Raw genomic sequence first — 12,105 nt, forward strand, 5'->3', positions numbered from 1 at the left:
ATAAGTCACAGGCAAACAGCACAGTTACTTGCCATAACAGGTCTTATCCGGGCACAGCAGGCAGATATTCTCACATGTGGATGATGTCATCCATGGGGCCCAGTATGGACAGTGTCAAAAGTGTACTGTCACTTTAAGCTTTAAAAAGCTTTAAGACTGCCCGCACCACGCATGTGCCTTCCTGCCTGAGGCAGGCTCACAAGATCATCAGTTCTATGCCCAAGTCCAAGTGAAAAAGCCAACCAGGGGAGGTGGATGGGATGTGAGAATATCTGCCTGCTTGCTGTCCCTGGATAACACCTGTTATGGTAAGTAATTAGAGCTTACTTGCTAAATTTTCTTTCCTTTAGTCCTTCCAGATAGGTCGAAAAACACAAGGGTTAGGTACTCCCACCAGCAGATGAAAACTGAGAAACTGACATCAGAGACTATAAACACTGTGTTCCGTCCTCAGCTAATCAGTATTTTCATAGCAAAGACAGATGATGCCCTAATAAATAACCTTGTACTTTAACAATTTTTTTGCAAACATATGATCACAAAATGCGAGAGAAAACCAAAATATATATCCATCAACTCCTAGTTAAAATCTCTGCCACTCTCACTGTTACTCTCTGAGTAGAACCACCAGTCTGCAAATGGAATAAAAACCCAAATTAGGGTGGCTTCTGGCTGGTCTGAAAGGATTAAAGTTAAAAAAAAATTAGCAAATAAGACCTAATTTCTCCTTGCTTAGCTTCTCTCCCGGCTGGTCCAGATGCATGGGAAGTAACCTGATATTGCTTCACAAAGAAACATTAGGGGGACCAAACAGCTGCTTGACAGATCTCCTGTGGAGGAATAAGGCTACTGTCTGCCCATGAGACTCACCTGCCCTTTGGCGGAATGCAGTTTCAGTTGTACTGGCACCCGATACTCCTTAAGAACATAAACAGAGGTGATGGCTTCCTTAATCCATCACACTATGGTCACTTTTGACTCTGCCTTTCCATGCATCCATGTTTCCCATTTTTATCTGGGATTACTGTAAACCACCTTGATGTTATATTGAAAGGCAGTGTAAAAAATGAAACAAATAAATGCATCTGATCTCCAAACAGAATAGTCTGTCTGAACGCCAACATTCATTCTCCCTTAAGCCCTGTCTGATACCCAGGCAATGCAAACTTTTCTGTTCCCTATCCCCTCTAGCCTCACCCAAGATTAGCAAGGAAGTACTCTGGTTCACATGGAATGTTGAAACCACCTCAGAAAGAACAGGGCACAGCAACACCTTAGAAAAACATAGAAACATTAAAAAATGAAGACAGATAAAGACCCCATGGCCTATCTAGTCTGCCTAACCATGCCGTCTACTATTCTCTTTTAGATATCCAACGTACTTGTCCCAAGCTTTCTTGAATTCAGATACTTTTCTCTTTTGTCTCCACCACCTCCACTGGGAGGCTATTCCAAGCATTCACCAGCCTTTACATGAAAAAAGTATTTTCTGAAGTTACTTCTGAATCTATCCCCTTTATCCTCCTCATTCCAGTTTATTTTCAATTGAAGGAAACTTGCCTCATGTACATTATGCCACACAGATATTTAAATGTCTACCATATCTCCCCTCTCCCGTCTTTTCTCCAAAGTATACATACTGAGATCTTTAAGTTTGTCCCCATACGCATTATGATGAATACCACTGATCATTTTAGTAGCCTCTCTCTGAACAGACTTCAACCTGTTTATATTATTTTGAGAGTGCGGTCTCCAAAATTGTACATAATATTCTAAATGAGGTCTCACCAGAGTCTTATAAGGGGTATCAATATCTCCTTTTTCCTACTGGCCATTCCTCTCCCTTTGCATCTAAGCGTCCTTCTAGATTTTGCCATCACCTTTTCAACCTGTTTGGCTTCCTTAAGATCATCATATATTATCACACCCAAGTCCCGCTCCTCTTTCATGCACACAAAAGTTCTTCACCCCCCTAAACTGTGCAGTATCCTTGGGTTTTTGCAGCCCAAATGCATGACTTTGCATTTTTTAGCATTAAATCTTAGCTGCCAAATTTCAGACCATTCTTCAGGCTTCGCTAGGTCCTTCCCCATGTAATCCACACCGTCAGGGGTTTCTACTCTATTGCAGATTTTGGTATCATCTGCAAAGAGGCAAATCTTACCAGACAGCACTTCACCAATATCACTTACAAAAATGTTAAAAAGAACAGGACTGAAAACTGAACCTTTGCGTGCTGTTTGGAATCTACATGCTTGTCAGCTTTCTTTTATCTTTCCCCTTTACTCTTGGATGCCCTGCCAATTTTTCTTCATAAGGAAGAGTCCCTTAAAAATTTTAAGGTCCAACTTAAGACTTGTTTTTTTCTCATATGCCTTTAGGGAATGTAACTCAGATTAGGAAAGGGACTGTGACTTGTATACCTCCTTTTTGTAGTTTTAAAACTACATTTAAAGTGGTTTGTAAACAAATACTTCAAGCATTTTCTATATCTGTCCCGATGGGATCACAATCTATCTAATGTACCTGGGACAGTGGAGGATTAAGTGACTTACCCAGGGTCTCAAGGAACAGTGCAGAGTTTGAACCCACAACTTCAGGGTGCTGAGGCTGTAACTCTACCTACTATGCCACACTCTCATTAGAATTCCTCCATGGGACTGTGCACCCTCTAAAGGATTTTTCTCTCTCAGTATGTGTGCTCTTGCTGTGTGTTCCCCATGGAAAACCATCTCCATGTCATTCTTTAAGGAGAGAGGGAAGAATCAGAGTATAAATGGGCACAACCACTGACCCTCAAGCCTTGCATTGAAGAATGCTGATTTAGAAGGACTGAGGTTGAGATAGACACTAAAGAATAATACTGGATCGTTTCCCGCGGTTATCCATGGGGGCGGGAATGGTAATGAATTTTGTCACTGTGTCATTCTCTAGTAAAAATGTTCCAACTCCAGCTTCAAAATAAAATAAAATAAAATAAAACAAAACTTACAACATTATAAAATATGGCAAATTAATCATTTTAAACTTATTGCTTTTGTCCTGCATCTAAAAATACTGGTAAATTAAGTTATATACCAGTACTTTAATTTTTTGTTCTGGATCTAAAGCCTAATGTTAGTAGAAGTCGGACAGTAGAAAAATAAAGGCATTGGAATTGATGGCTTGGTGTACTGACTCCATAACCCTGATTTTTACAGGATTATTCTAAAATGAGTGATGTTGGAATAATCCCAATTGTTGAGTATAATAATGAAAATCTCAAGGAGCCTAGGCATAAAATATAATTGGGAGGGAGAGGGCGCATAGCTAAAATTTCACCTAAGATGTCTAATACCCGAGGGGTCACGTGATGCACTCAACCTAAGCAGACGTGTCTCGGCACCTCTCCTGACCCCAGTACTCCTTATTCGGCTTTTTCTTATTCTATATTTTGCCCTGCGGGTACCCCAGCTCTTTATGGTCAAATATATTTTATTGAGCAAGCAAGAACACAACATAGTAACACAAAGTACAAAAACAGCTCAAAATTTTGTTTTTTGAAATAGTCCCCAAAAGAACCACCCCCCCCCCAAACCCCCCTCCCCACCATACCCACCCCTGGGTCCTCCTTCGAAACACAAATTAACAAAGAATTGAATAACAAACTATACAAAAAAGGCACAAAAGGGAAGTACAGACAAAGCATCAATTAAGTATCCGGCTACGAGCCAGAGGGGTCAAAGTATTCCAGAAAGGTTCCCAAGTGGTCTGGAAAAGACGACCATGTCGAGAAGCCAAGTCAGTCACATCCCGTCGCTCCCACATCAAAAGAGCGATCATGCGGCTCCTCCAAAGGGAATAGTCCGGTGCCTCAGCTTCAAGCCATTTCAGCAGGATGCATTTCAAGGCAATCAGGATAGACCAATTGAGGAAAGCTGCAACTCTCTTGAAACGTGGAAAGTAGTGAGGAACAGTCCCAAATAAAAGCAAAGGGGAACTGCGAACAGTAACATGCCAAATAGACTCCACAAAAGCAAATACAGCAGTCCAAAAAAGTTGTATCTGAGGACAAGTCCAGAACATGTGGCCTAAGCTGGCTTCCGGAGCCTGACAACGAAGACAGGCTGCATGGGGACGGAAGTGAGCCAAATAAGCCCTTCTAGGAGAAACATATAAACGAAAAATCAATTTAAAATGTTGCTCCCAAAAGGTAGTGTATTTACGAAAAGCAGGCAGTCGCCGGACAGCCTGAAGAAGGACATCAGAAGGCAAATCAACAGCAAGATCACCGGACCAAGCATCTCGCAGCTTAGAATGGTCAAACAAAGGGCATTCATCCTTCAAGTGGCGGTGATGAAACTTGAGAGGGACCGATTGTTGAGAACCAAGGGTAAAGGCCGTGGACAAAGTCTCATGACAAGCGGCCTTCAAGGAGCTAGAAGGTAAGGAAGAGATATAATGATGGATTTGCATGTAAGCAAAATAGTCAGTAGCAGGGAGATCAAATTCAGCTCGCAACTGAGCAAAAGATTTAATGGCGCCTTCATCATTAACCAAGTGAAATAGATAATGAATGCCCCTTGTTTCCCACCGAGCAAAGCTCGGCCCATCAATCCCAGGTAAGAAAGAACCATTGAAACGAATAGGAAGGAAGGGAGAGACAGAAGGAGAAAGAGAGTGAAATTTACAGACCCAACGCCAAACCTTCCTTAAGGGTCGATGTAAAACTTTCATAGAAAGAGATTCAGGTTCTGAAGAAGGAACAGAATGAAGATATGCACTGAAATGAGTAGAAGAAAAGCAGGAAAGTTCCAGAGCTGAGTTAGTGAATGCCGAAGTACCCCGTAAAAGATCATTAATATGCCTCATTCCACAACCAACTGTCAAATAGCGGAGATTCAGTAATCCCAAGCCACCCCTATACCAGGGAGTTGCCGCCCGCTTATAAAGCAAGCGAGGCCTCTTCCCTGCCCAAAGAAATTTCTGGACCAGTCGTTCCAAGCGGCGCTCGTCCCGAAACGTCAAATAAAGGGGAAGGACCTGGAAAACATAAAGCCAACAGGGGACCAGTAGCATGTTGTACAGGTGTACTCGACCCAAAAGTGAGAAAGGAAGAGACTCCCAAAGGTGCAACCTATTCTGTAACGTCTGAAACAACGGGGCTACATTCAACCGGTACAAACTAGCCAAGTCGAGTGGAATAGTAACCCCCAAGTACCGCAAAGAAGAATCTGCCCAACGAAGAGGGAAGACACCCCGCCACGAAGTACGTAAATCTAGTGGAAAAGGTAAGGCCAAGGATTTATCTAAGTTAAGAGACAGCCCTGAATAAAACCCAAATTCAGAGATGAGATCCAGAGCCGCCGGGAGAGAATCTTCAGGTCGGGTAAGAATTAGAAACATATCGTCCGCGTACGCCAGGGTCTTAAGTTCGAAGTCACCGACCGAGAGACCTCGTACCTCCGCAAACCCCCGAAGAGTGCATAACAACGGTTCCAAAGAAAGAAGAAACAAAAGAGGGGAGAGAGGGCAGCCCTGTCGGGTGCCACGAAGAATAGGGAAGGAGTCAGTACAAGTCCCATTAACAAGCAATGATGCCAAGGGATTGGAATATAGGGAACGCACAGCGTCTAGAAAGAATCCCCCGAGCCCCACATACTCCAAGGTACGAAATAAGAAGGACCAGTGAATACTATCAAACGCCTTAGAAGCATCCAAGCTAACAAATAAGGTCGGAATCCGGAAAGATTGACACTGGGCAAGAGCAAGAAGTACCTTGCGGACATTATGTACAGACTGTCGGCCCCGAACAAAGCCTACTTGATCCTCATGGATAAGCTGAGGTAAATGAGGAGCAAGACGATCAGCCAACATACGAGCAAAAAGTTTAAGGTCCACATTGATCAATGAAATGGGACGATAAGATTCCGGCAAATCAGCAGTCTTACCAGGCTTCAAGAGTAAGGTAATAAGGGCCTCATTTGCAAAACGTGGAAAAGAACCACGGGCCGTAGCAGCATCAAAATATGCCAATAAAGGTCCATAAAGTGTCGGAGAAAGAAGCCGATAGAAATCACCCGAGAACCCATCCGGACCCGGAGCCCGGTCAGAGCGGAGCGATTTAATAGCAGACTCCAATTCAACCGCCCTAAACGGACTATTAAGAGAGGCAATCGCATCCGCTGACAAACGAGGCAACCCAGAAGAGTGAAGATAGTCCGATATCATATCCAAAGAAGCGTCTTCCGGAGCTTCATATAACCGACTAAAGAAATCAAATAAGACCCCAGAGATCTCAGAAGTCCGAGACACCACACCTCCGCCCTGGGTACGCAGAGATAAAATCGGCTTCCTGCCAGTCGTAGCGTTAACCAAACGAGCCATAAGACGGCCGGGTTTGTTACCGTAGCGAAGGAAACGATGATGATAAAAGGCTTTGCATTTTTGGGAACGAGAATGGAGAAGGGAGTTCAGGGCCACCTGAGTAGACAAGTAGCAGTCCCGAGTCCCCGGAGAAGGGTGAAGAGAAAAAGACCGCTTTGCCAAACGCAAAGCCCGTTCCAGGGTAACAATCCCCTGATTAATACGCCTATGACGAGCACAGAGAAAGGAAATGATATGCCCTCTAATCACCGTCTTCCCAGCCTCCCAAAACAAAATAGGATCAGCCATGTGGGAAGCATTATTTGTAGAATAATCGTCCCACTGGGTCTGCAAAAAAGCACGAAATTCCTCATCCTTAGCAAGATAAAAGGGAAACCTCCAAGACGGCGCGCGGAGGTAGGTAGGATCCAGGACAACATCAACCCAAATCGGGGCATGATCCGAAATCGACAAAGGTCCAATCTCCGCCGAGTGGACAGAAGGAAACAAAGAGGTAGATAAGAAAATATAATCGAGACGGGACCAAGTACCATGGGCACGAGAGAGATGGGTATAGTCACGAACTTCAGGGTGGAGAAGACGCCACGGGTCTACAACCGAAAGTGAGTCACAGAAATCGGAAAGGAGATGACTCTTAGAACCCAAAGAAGAAGCAGAAGAGCTAGACTTTTCCTGATCGGGATGCATCACCAAGTTAAAATCTCCCAAAAGAAGCAGCGGGTCATCAGGAAAGCGAGAACGAAGATGAAGCAATCGCTGTAGGAAGGCTGATTCTCCAGAATTAGGGCCATATACCACAAGGAAAAGATAAGAGCGACCACCCAAAGTAAGGCGAAGAAGCAAGAAGCGACCGTCAGACGACTTATCCAGAACCTGGACACCTATTGGAGAAGACTTATGGACCAGCACTGCAATGCCCCCATGACGACCCGAAGAAGAAGCAAAAAACACCTCCCCCACCCAAGAACGACGCAACTTAAGATGTTCTGCATCAGTCAATCTTGTTTCCTGTAGACAAGCAATATCAGATCGGTAGCGTTGTAGAGCAACAAGTATTTTGGATCTCTTGACAGGCGACGTGATCCCCCCAACATTCCAAGAGGTAATTCTAAAAGGGGTACTCATGGCAGAAAAGCAGGAGAGAAGTAGAGCCAGAAAATGAAAAGCAGGTGAAATCAACCCCAGGGGCCCAGCCTCCCCCAGAGCAGTAGGAATCGCCAAAGAATCTGATTGAACAATAGAAACCAACAAAGAAACATATCAAACTTATTAAAGAAATATACCGAAGGAGGACCCCCCACCCCCAGAAACCCACCCCACCAACTCTCAACCCATCCACCCCAACCCACCCCATTCCCCCCCCACCTCCCTTTCCAAAGCCCCCCAAAATCCCCAACAAGCCCTGCACAAACACCCACCCCAGTCATCCGACGTGGAGTGAGAGGGGAGTCACAAAGATGTTAACAGGGCCCTGGTCCCCCCCCACCCCACCAAGTAGTACAAAACAATCACCCCTTATACATACAAGCAGAAACCCCACAGGACAGCTGAAGAAAACTCCGAGTCCCACACTCCCCCCCATCAAGCACACACACTTCAAATATCCATCAAGCCACACGATCCCCAGAAGGAGGACTCAAAACCAACGCACCAAAATACTGGGCTCACACAAAAGGAATTACCCCAGGCAGACCCCCATCCACAAACATACCCCCTCATTCAAGTCACAAACATCCCAAACAAGTGGCAGGAGCCTCCAAGGGTCAGGTCACCCAAGCATGACTGCAAAGACACCCAAGTTCGGGGAATAGTGTAAAGGAGGCAACGCAGACACCACACCTGCACCCCACAGCCACAGAAAGAATTAATAAGGAGAAGGCACACAAACAGGGTGCAACATCAAACAATCCGCAAAGTGTCAAGCGGATAATTAGAGTGTCCAAAATTCAGTGCCAACCAAACCACCCACCACAAATCCCCCGAGCTCGTCACAAACCCCCTCAAGGGAGTCCACTGGAGGAAGACTATGCAAAGAAGGTAGACAAAGTCCTCAAACAGGCCCAAGGGATCCAAAATGTCAAGGCAGCATCCAAGGTGGCTATGATCATAGAGTCACAGGCCCCCACTCGGAACCTCCATGGAGGGAAAGGATGGAACAAGAGAGCAGAGGCCAAACCACAGGCAAACTCCCACGAGGGTCCCTGCCAGGAAACGATCCGCACAAAACCACAGGAAAACCACCGGCACGTTTACAACCAAGGTCCCATCCAGGAAGCAAGCCCCAAAGAAAGCAAAACCTCAAGGGGCCGATGATGGACCAGATTCACCGGGCAGGGCATCCAAGTAGGCCTGCGCTTCCTCTGCGGTTGCATAGCTCCTCCAGCCGGCGGTCGTCCAAATCCTCAGAGTGGCGGGATAGGAAAGTTGGAACCGGAGCTTCCTTACATAAAGAGCCGAGCAGACCCTGGAAAACCGGCGACGCCGGTCCTGCAGCGCAGGGGAGTAGTCCTGGAACAAGCGAACCGGCGTCCCGTCAAAGGCAAGCGTGTTCTTCTTTTTCCTGTAGTGGCGCATCAATTCAGTCTTATGTGCAGAATTTAGGACTTTACAGATAGTAACCCGCGCCCGGGTATGGTCATCGGTCCGCCGACCCAGGCGGTGTGCACGTTCCAATCGAATGGGCCCCATCCCAGCAGGGAGCGGTAATTCAGTCTGGAGCCAGGACTCTAAGGTAGGGAGTAAGCTAGCATCAGAGACCGTCTCAGGCAGCCCGATGAGACGCAAATTATCGCGTCTAGATCGGTTTTCTAAATCTTCAATCTTGTCTTCCTGGCGTCGAAGTAAACTTTTTAAGGAAGAGAGCTCTGCTGCCGAGGCATCGTGGGAGTCCTCCACTCGGGCAACGCGGTGCTCCAGCTCCCCGGTGCGTCTGGTGGTGTCTGTAATAGTTGACTCGAGCGAAGCTAGTTGGGAAGAAAGCTGGTCGAATCGGGCATCCAACGCCCGCACCACAGAAGCCGATAACGCCTCTATATGAGCTGCAGAAAGTGGGAGCGCAGAGCCCGTCTCAGCCACCGCCGCCATCTTGATATCAGCACGCGAGGCTCGCACCTCCCGGTCCTTGGCAACGCGGCTAGATTTTCCGCTCATGGTAGGGCTGCCCGATTGTAGAGAACGGTCCATGCACTGCAAAAAGGTGAAATCACATCCAAAAAGGATTGAATCCTATAAGAAAGAGGTGCAGGGGGACCCAGGGCCCCGGAGCTCGAGCAAAACGCGTCCTGCCCGGCTCAGCACATCACGTGACCCCACCCCAGCTCTTTATTTCTTACTAGGTTCTCTGTGGGCTGTCTGCCTGTCATCTTCTCAGCGAGTTTCCTGAGGTATGCCGACTTGGGCCTCGTAACCTGCTCGGTTTCCAAAAGGCCCTTCCATCTCCGCTAAGATGGCGGCATCAACACCTCCTTTGCGGGCCCTGAACAGCCCAACGATAACTCTGCTGGCAGATGCTTTTGAGGAGCTGAAAATCTACCTTACCACCTTATTTAATGATAAACTGACTCGTCTGCAGACCACCGTGGACGGGATCAAGGATACCTAGGAAAGGCAGGCCACGCGACTGCAGCAGGTGGAGGACAGGGTGTCCGCGCAGGACCGTGCAGGGGCATTGGAGGTGGAAGCCCAGACTCTGGCTGAGAGGGTTCACTGGCTGGAGGACCGGGCTGAGGACATGGAGAATCGGAGCCGCCGTAATAATATCAAGCTCATTGGGCTGCCAGAATCACTCACAGAAGCGGACTTGCGGGTCCTGGTGTCCACGTGGCTGCCTAAGGAAGTCAGCATGGAGCAGGGAGACCAACCTTTGCTAATTGAACGAGTCCATCGGCTGGGAGCCCGCTGTGATGGAGATCGTCGCCCGAGGCCGGTTATAGCCCGCGTTCTTAATTTTGCTGACAAGCATCGGCTTATGGCCTGTTACAAGGCGAAAGGGGGCCTTTCATATGAGGGTCAGCGACTTTTGATCTTTCAGGATTACTCCCCACGGGTCTCTGAGCAGCGGAGAGCGAAGGCACCTTACTGCACTCAACTCTACCAACGGCAGCTGCGCTTTGCCTTGCAGTATCCCGCAAAACTACGAGTACACCATGAGAACAGGGCTCTCTCTATTTTTCTACACCGGAGGAGATCCGCGCTTTTCTGGAGGGCCTGCAGGGCTGACATCCTAGCCACCGAGGACGCCGAAGCCTTTGATCTCTGCCTGGTGCCCAGCTTTGTGAGACCGGGACCTGTTAGAGACGTTCAAAATACTGAAAGACATCGATAAAATAGAGCAGAAAAACAAATTATTTACATTGTCCAACGTGACACGGACAAGAGGACATGGTTTGAAGCTAAGGGGGGACAAGTCCAGGACAAATGTCAGGAAGTTCTGCTTCACGCAGCGAGTGGTGGACGCCTGGAATGCTCTTCCAAAGGAGATTATTAAGGAATCCATTGTGCTAGGATTCAAAGGCAAATTAGATGCACATCTCCTTACGAGAGGCATAGAGGGATATGGGTGATTAAAACTACATCAGGTGTATACCTGACTGGGCCTCCGCGTGTGCGGATCGCCGGACTCGATGGACCATGGGTCTGATCCGGAGATGGCAGTTCTTATGTTCTGTGCTGCCAGTGGACTGATTAATCACCCTGCCCGGCATGATTTCTCCTCTCTCTCCCTTGTTGATTTCTTGGCATCTGTTTTTATTATCTTTCTTGTCTCCCTCTCTCTCCTTCTTTGGATGGGAGGCTTTCTTGGTTTCTACTTCTTTTTACTTTTCCTATTTCTTTCTTGTACTCCATTCTTTCTCAACCGTGTCGGAGTGAGGGCTTATACCTGGCACGCATTGTGGTTGACCCTGCTTGCGGCTGTGGTGACATGCCTGCCTCTTGGATCTGGTTGTCCACTTTTCTGTCTCCCCTTACTCTTTTAGTTGTCTCTTTTCTTTTTCTTTCTGTCTGCTTTGGGGTGGCTGGGTTCTTTCTTATTCTTTGGACAGCTTGGGACTTGTGTGCTAGATCACCTTACCGGCCATGTTGGCCTCTGAAACTGTGAGTGTTCAGATGATAGCCCAGCTGTACCGTTGGAGCTGTGCGGATTTTGCTTTCTCTCTGTATTTGCTTAATATGTTGCTTTGGGGCACATGCCATACTATATGTAGACACAGGCTCTCCTATCTTCCTTCAAGTTGCTCTTGCTCAGAGGGGGAAGGATTTCTGGTTCCTGGGGCACATTGGGTTCTGTGGGTGGAGGTGAGTCTTGGACCATTGGCCATCAGTACTGCGGGGGTTGGCTTGGGCGGGAGATTTTGGGATAAGCTCCGAGAAGTGCCATGAGGTCACCAAGGGCCTCTTGGCACAAGGAGCTGCTGATGGGGGGAGCAATCTGGCCTTGCCCTTTCTTATTAGGGGGTGGGTTGGCTTCATTTTGTTAGTTGTTTCTGGGCTGGTCGGCAGGCACTCCAGGTGGCCCTGGGGGCTTGAGAGGGCAGGTGAGGGAGTACCCTTCTCCTTCTTTGTTTACCTATCTTTTGGGTTTGGGAGAGGTGCTGGATAGGTGGGTGCAGGTGGTTTCTTTCTGGAACAAGGGATATGATTGTCCTGGGGTGGACTTTCAGGTGGGGAGGGGAGGGGGGAGAGTATGGATGCGTGTGTGTGGTGTGATTGTAGTTACTGGCTGGTTAGTGGGTAGGGGGT

At 47.4% G+C, this 12,105-nt stretch overlaps 1 protein-coding gene across 5 annotated transcripts in view; it reads right to left on the reverse strand.

The window, feature by feature from the left end:
- COQ10A (coenzyme Q10A) overlaps window positions 1–12,105 on the reverse strand; it is a 69,678-nt gene that overhangs the window by 18,570 nt on the left and 39,003 nt on the right. The window lies entirely within an intron of this gene.

Source organism: Geotrypetes seraphini, chromosome 3 (genome assembly GCF_902459505.1).
Source record: "Geotrypetes seraphini chromosome 3, aGeoSer1.1, whole genome shotgun sequence".
In the NCBI taxonomy this organism is placed as follows: Eukaryota; Metazoa; Chordata; class Amphibia; order Gymnophiona; family Dermophiidae; genus Geotrypetes; species Geotrypetes seraphini.